This window comes from Astatotilapia calliptera, chromosome 12 (genome assembly GCF_964374335.1).
Source record: "Astatotilapia calliptera chromosome 12, fAstCal68.1, whole genome shotgun sequence".
Lineage (NCBI taxonomy): Eukaryota > Metazoa > Chordata > Actinopteri > Cichliformes > Cichlidae > Astatotilapia > Astatotilapia calliptera.
Window position 1 is genome coordinate 19,493,274 of NC_137433.1, and position 7,911 is coordinate 19,501,184.

The 7,911-nt window shown below is 37.8% G+C and overlaps 1 pseudogene; it reads right to left on the reverse strand.

The window, feature by feature from the left end:
- Nucleotides 1-1,436: 1,436 nt before the first annotated feature.
- Nucleotides 1,437-3,074, reverse strand: LOC113033328 (arrestin domain-containing protein 3-like; annotated as a pseudogene).
- Between the last annotated feature and the right edge of the window lie 4,837 nt (nt 3,075-7,911).

Here is a 7,911-nt window from a genome sequence, read left to right on the forward strand (position 1 = left end):
TATAAATGAAATTATGAAACACTAACCTCGTACTAGTGTGTGTAGGCGCAAATAGCATTATGGACAATAAGGTGTGACTTGCATGGATCATGGAGTTAAACATGTGGTTAAACACTGGAAATGTTGAGTGTTTACTTAAAGGAGAGTGCATCCATATACCAGTGTGTCTAAAGGTAAAGTTACATAAAAAGTCCTCATTATTCTGTGGTCGTAGCCCATTGGCCAAATCTGGCCCATTGTGTTCTCATGCACACCTGTTGGCCAGTCAGGTTTCTATTCATTAGCCACTCCAGCTACAAGGCTCAGACTCCGTGACTTGTTGCCTTTTTTTGGAAGCCCCGCACAGCTCATATCTCAAGTTTTGACACATTCGTTTGTTTTGTTTTTCTATTGAAGTGTTATACACCAGGTCTGAGTTTGTATCTGGCACAGATGTGGTGCTGCTGTTAGCAAAGTCTGTCCGGACACAGTCGTATGAAGACATCCCAGAGCAGAGCTTCAAAGTGTTTGGTTAAAGGAGTGCATTTGTAAAAGCCTTTTTTAGTCTTATCCATCACTCAAAGGATTTCATAATACATATACCTGTTTACATACACATTCCTTTTACATGCACATTTTTTTTATTCCACACTGGTAATACACTAGGGCCCATTTGTGGGGCTCAGTATATTTGCTGTGGACATGTGGATGTCTCAGAAACAATCTCAGCATTAGGATTATTGTTATGGGCTATTTATCAGTTTCCCATAAACAGTACTTGAAGAACAGTACAAACACATTTTTTCTTAAACCTCAATACCCATCAGCATCAATATACCGCAGCATATGAAGTGAAATTTATAAATCCATATATTTAGAACAAATTAGCTCTGTGTATTAATGCTGTAGACCAAATAAAAGGATTACTTCAATAGTACCTTTCAAGATAAACATCACACAGTGCTTCCCAACAAAACATTAGATCACAAAAAAAAAGCTCAAATAAGCCTGACTACATCTTTTTTAAAACTTAAAACGAACTAATATTAAAAATATTATAATTATAATTAAATATATTCAATGAGTGTATTTTATGGATTCACAGAATCTGCTCCTGCTGGCCCTGTTCTACTCTACAGCAATAAAGATATTTATGCACTGAGTGGCAAAGATTTGATATTTAAAAATCCATCTGTTAAAAATGTATCAAAATACGCCTCGGTCATGGAAATCTTCTATCATCACACTGATAAAATAAATGAAAATATACATTTTCTCTGAGGCACTAAGTAATGTCTGGAATAAATGTTTTTATAAGTGGCTATATACAGTGATTTTTTATAGATTTCATATCATCTCTGTAACACATCGTGTTACTTCCTTGAGCTATTCAGAATATTTAAATCAGAATCAAAAATAAAAAGAGCCCAGTACCCTCCAAATCTGTAGCCGAGCTTCTAGGACTTTCTGTCTGAACTGTTCAGGGAGGGGTACATGTCATATGTCTCACAGGAAGGTGGTAAGCCATCAACTCCAGGGGCAGCTGGATTTTGTAGAAAGCTTGTCCCTTCTGGAAAGTCAGAGTTTGGAGATGCTTCAAATCCACTGGCTGAATAGTCAGATGACTGCTGCTTATCAGACCCCTCTAAAGCAGGCAGGATGATTATGGGGAACTTGATCTCTGGGTCTGAAGCATACTTCACATCCAGATGGACCTAGAAAGAGTCAGTGCTTATTAGACTCGTAATGCATACTTGATTAAATAAAGATATTAACAAGGCCTGGGAAATACTTTCAGGAAGATGAAATAGGCCTATTCACCCGGAGTCTGTTCTCTAATTTGATGATGGTGGAAGGGACGGTGATGATCTTGGTGACTGTCTGGTGACTGACTGTGGGATGGCTTCACCCTCCTCTTTCAGGATGTCTTTTGTTTCAAGTTTCCTTTTCTTATTTGCAAAGTAGCTGTTCTTTCTGTAGAGACAGTACTTGAGTTTAATGTCACGAGAGGATTTGTTCTGAACTGAAGCCATGACCTTTATGTCTTCTCCTGGAAAAACAACAACATCAGGTTAAAGTTCTGTCCTACAATATAATTACATTGATGTTATGCTGCATACAAAGCTGTGGAGCTGTGGATTTCAGTACTGCAAACTTTTAAGAGTTTAAGCTGTGTCATCATCTGTTTGATCTTTGCAGGAATGAGTTCGCAAAGGTTTTAAGATTTTCTATATTTCTGCAAAAATATAACACATTTCACATTTAACCAACATGTGCACTACATGCCTTATCTGTCATCATAGTCTATCCTCAGTCATAAAAAGATTCCCTGTGGAGTGAATGTATATTTCAGTAATGTGAGATTGCGAGCAAGTCATAATTACCTTGGAGGAAGGCTGTTTTTGGAATGCTTACATCCATGGCCACTGATCCTGATGTGAAGAGGTTCATCTTCTTATCAGTCATATTTTGCTGCAGAGTCTGAGAAGAAAATCACAATTTATGTACATGCAGTGTTAATTCAGGAGTGTAACATATAGCAGTTTGTAAGGGTACCATAAGCTCTCCATCAAGGTTTCCTTTGTGGATGAGAGTGAACTCTGCCTTTGCTTTGCTGTCTTTTCTCACTGAGTGGCTCAGATTTGCCTCCAATCTATACACAATCTTTCCATGTGAGCCCCTGAAGGAGGAGAGCAGCTCTCTGTAAGACAGGACAATACTATTAACAAATCAAAGTGGGTGAGTGGCAGGATATCATTTAAGGAAAAATTGAAAACACTCAAGAGTGCTTATCCTTATAATAATAGTTTTTTAATAAGTAATTATTGGGGGTTGACTTGCACGGTAATTAAAGTTGCAAGAAAAAAAATATGATTGCAGGCAGGGGCGATTCTAGGATCAGAGCTTTGGGGGGTGCTGAGCACCCAGAGAGCTGCTCAGCCAGGCAAGATAATCTTTACTCGTCACGCTGAGACCCTGTCTCTGTCAGTCCCTGCATCCTTAAATGTCTCCAGTTGTACAGAGTTCCCTCTGGATGTCTCTTTGGTGCATTTAAACCCCTGTTCCTTCCTGTCCTCATCATCTGTTGTCTTCATCTCCGTTATCAGTCATCATAATTTTACCATCTCTGTGCAAGTCTGCAAATTTCTTTATTAAATCATAAGATTCTTAAATTCATCAAGTCTCTCTGTGCTTGGGTCCTTGTCAAAAAAACACGACATCACTGTTTTGTAAATTTTAACACAAGTTAATTCCCACAATTGTGAAAGAAAAGCAAAAGTCTGTAACAAAACCATCAAATCTGATAAAGGTTATTTAAATGCTGCAAAAGAAGAAGGGATTGGAATAAAAAAATACATATCCTAACCTTAATTACTGGGGGAAAATTATGAATGATGATCATAGTAAGAAGTAAACTGAGGGCATTTTTTGGACAGAGATTCACTTTTAATGTGTATGTGTAATACAGATACATAAAAATACACTCCAAAAATAGAGTCCTTGAAATGTACAAAATATTGATAGAAAAATTATAAAAATGGAGGCAACAATGTATACAATGTATGAAAAGATCTTTACTGCAGATACTACTATGGCTCTGCAGATTTTTTATTTTATTTTAACCTATGTCGCCTCACCCTGAGGTTGGAAAATCTGTCTATCACTTTTTGGTGGTCAAGTCTCTCAAGCAGTTTAACAGTTTCTGTTTTGCCTGTCACTGTTCCCTGTCTGTTTTCTTACCTGGTTCTTCCTGACCTTGTACTTTCTCCTCACGTTCCCATCACTAATAAAAAAGTCCTCTCTCAGTGTACTTTCAAGCAATTTAAAGTTTTAGATTTTAAATTGGCTGTATAAATTTTAATGGGAGCAACAGGGCGGTCAAATGTCGCTGATTTTATTACACAGTAGGACGGATTGTAGCGAACATGTCGGAAAACACGTTTTCAACACTGTAGGTTACCTGGGTGTAAAGTTTTTCAGCTAAAAAGAAACATGGTCTGACTCCTACCCAACTATATAAAGAGTAACTGAAGGTTAAATGCAGCTAATATGTCCTGTTTTAAGCCAGGCACTCACACCTCAGCTCCGCTGCATCTCAGCCACCATCGCTCTGGCAGAAAGGACGCTAGAGCCAGAGCAGGGGAGAGCCGAGCTGGAACAAACCATTTGGGGAGGGTATCTATACTTTTGTTGTTAAAATGTTCCATCTCAATTAAGCACTGTATGCTTTTTATATTTTTAGTAGTGTGTCACACAAACAGCAAATATTGTCAAAAAAGTAAGAAATCTTTGGGGGTGCTTTGATTCATTTTGGGGGTTCATTGAAAGACATAAGCGTACTTACCCTGAGATTCCTGAATGACAAACTGCTTGATGGTGAAGTATTTGTCTTTGCTGTAAAAGGTTATGACGTTTTTTCCGCCTTTCCCTTCAGCTTTACAAAGAGTGACTGTATTTTGCATTCCTGTGACAACTCCAGTGTATTTTGTCCTGTAATATAATCGCCACTAGCAAAAGTATTGCTTTTGTTAATGGGATCATATCCCACTAAAAAGCTCTTAATAATATTTGGCATAACGCTATCAAACGCTGCACAGTGCTACAAAAACAGCAAGTGCCAGCTAAGTGTGAGCAGCGAGGTTTTCTATCTCATGACGAGAGTCATCTTACAAAGAACTTTGGTAATAATTAAACCACAGGGACCTAAATAAGTGCTAGCACGTGGTTCTCCCGGGCCACCTGTTGTGGGATTGTTGGAAAACTTTGAGCAATATATATGATCATGTGATTGAACTGGGGAAATATTAAATATTTACTAAAAGGAAAGTGCATCTAGGTAAGGCTATTAAAAATAAATAAATATAAAATCCTCATTAATTAGTCTATGGTCAAGCCCTATGGACAAATCTGGTCTCACGCATGTTTTAATGTTTACCCGTTTGTTTCTATTCATCAGCCACTCCAGCTACACAAATTGTCTTCTTTGGGAAAGCCACACCCAAGCCCTCTACTCTTGAGCAATGTTTGTTTGCTTGTTTGTTTATTTGTTTATTTTTTACGTGAACTGTAATCTGTCTAGTCTGAGCTGTATGTAGGACCTCACCTAACACATTCAAACTTGGCCTGGAGTTAATCTCAACTAAAAATCTGAAAAGCTGTGTGAGCGGATATGGCAAAAACGCTGTTCTACCAGGTTGACAAAATCTGTCCCGAGACATGCATATGAAGACCTTCTGAAGCAGGCCGCTATAGAAATGTTTTAGGAAAGAAATGATATGTATGATGTATGAAATATGAGCATGCTGTTTCTGTAAGTGAATGAATGATGAAATTGAAATAATGCAGTTTCCTCAATGAGGTCACTGTTACCACGTGTACATGTAAACAGCATTACTCACACAGCACGTGGTAGCACGTGATATTCCTAAATCACCTGTTGTGGGTGTGTTAAACTTTACAGTCCCAAGCATGGGTCATGTGACTAAACACAGTGGAAATACTCCAGGGAAATATGAAGTATTTAAAGGTAGTGTTACAGAGTGTAGCCAAAATGAAATCTTTATTCTTCTTATTTGAGATTTTTTAAGGTCTTGTCTTTTTACAAAAGAGATGAATAATATATTTCAACTGTGTTTTCTTCTAATGCTTTCTGGACTAAACTCGACTCATCGTAGCACATGACAATTGAGTGTACTACTTATTATACTGCATGCCATTTCATTGCACATATCATACACCTGATTTGATGCAAACATCATTGAACTTTCACATCAATATAACTATATTATTTTCAATTATTGTGGTGTGCCTTGATGATCTGGTTTGTCCTCTGACAGTTTGAAAATACTATAAGGATGTCAGCAGGTTGTGAATATTAATATTGATCCTGTATTAAACTTGTAAAGAGACTAATATTGATCCTGTATATTTGATTTCAGCAAGTAATTGCAGACTACAGGATGCTGAGAAACCAAAAAGTGAGGGAACTTTAAAACCACACCAACATACCAATATATATTTTTCATTACATGTAATATAGGAGATGTCATTTCTGTCTACCCTAATGACCACTGCAGATTGTTACACACTTTTCATCTTAATTATTTGTTATGTTAGTTGTTAGTTATGGATCATGAAGGGAAAGTGGCAAACAGAGACTGCTCATGTACAGCGCCCTGAGTTCTGTGTCTTTGGGTAAGAGGTAAACTGCTAAATTGCACCTTTTCATCCTTAAACCTGCACGCTGCTGCCCTCTATGGGAAATAAGATGGACTGCAGCATATTTACAACCAGGGCACAGTAGCACAACAGCAAGCTCAACTAGTCTGATAACAAACACAGGCATCAAATTTTAGTTGAAGTTCGTGTGTGTTATTTAATTTATGCAAATACTACATTAGATCACCTTAATGCTAGCACTAATTAAAATGGTTCTAAAAGTCTGCATATGATGGACTGTAAGGGGGTGACATCATTGAGATAATAATAAAAGAATGTTTCTGTTCTGAAAATAATGTTAATAGCAAGTGAGCATTAGCCATTTTTTATCTGGAACAAAAAGACGCAACCTACCTACTGTAGGAGCAAATCCCAACTCACCACCAGCCTCTAACGTTGGCTTGGAGAAAATGTTGACCAGAAATTTTTCTTTATGTTTCCTTAGGTTGATTCAGCATCAACCTTTGACCTCATTTTGTCTTAAAGCAGTTTTTCAAAATATATATACATATGGTGTAAAATTCTTTATTTGTTCAACTGAGAGCAGCACTCTGGCGCTGCTCATGAGCTTAATTCACCATGGCAGCTAGTCCCAGATAACGTGGGAGTTGTTGAACTCCAGACCACTTAGAGAAGTTTCCTTCCAGTGAAGTCATTTATTTGGCATAAATTGTAATTAGTATACTGGACTGAAGGAAGTTCAAACCACTGATCTCCCATTAGCGAATAATCTATTTGAGCTACAATCATTCCAGCTACATATCTCCAGGAACACATACACAAAAACATAAACAGACACTCAAAGCCTGAAAATAATGCGGGTCATGCTGTTTCAACTCATAGTTCTTTTGTTTACTATTTACAGTGCAGTCTATTGGTATCACAATCTTTACATTATCTGAGACAATCTCTGAAAGATGCTCTGAAAGAGTGTACTGAGATTAGGTATTTTCTATTTTAACATGAGTTTAAACAGAAAACAAGGAAAGCTTTGATCATTTTTTTAAAGTGAAATTTAAATATGGTGAATTTGATCTCTGGCCCTGAGGCATACTTCACATACAGATAGACCTGTGGTGGAAAAAAGATTAAATGTAAGTCTTACTTTTCTCGAAATCAGAGAAAACAGGAAACTAAAACCATAATTTGCATGGGCTCAGTAAAATTGGACAATAGAAGATTCTCTGTCTTTGCTTCTTTTTCCTCTCAGGTTTGGAGTGAGCTGGCTCCTCAGCTTTTTCCTGAGATCAGCCTTGCCATCAGCTCGTTTAATCTGCAGTATTTAAAGAACCTGCACTCTCTGCCAGATCATTGCCTGCTCAGTGGTGGTGCTGCAACACAAGGCTACCAATTTATTCTCTCTCCTCTTGCCGACTAGTCGTTTGGTGTTATAGTCGCTGGAAAAAACTCAAGCTGACTCCTACAAATCCTACTCATCTGAATCCCTGAGCTAGTTTACTTATGCTAAAAGAGAAACACTTCCCTGTCACCCACCTGCCTCTCTAGCCTTCTCTCCCCTCAATTTGCTGTAGTAATCAATCCAAGACTACATGACTTCATGCAATCAAAGTAACCCTCACCCATCTCTAGCTTGATCTCTCCTCTTCAGCAGAAATCACTGCGTCACCCCTTTAAAGAGTGCACTCACCTGTTAAACTGTTAGTGAGTCCTGCATTGAAGTCCATATTTACTGACATTATGACTGTTTTGGCA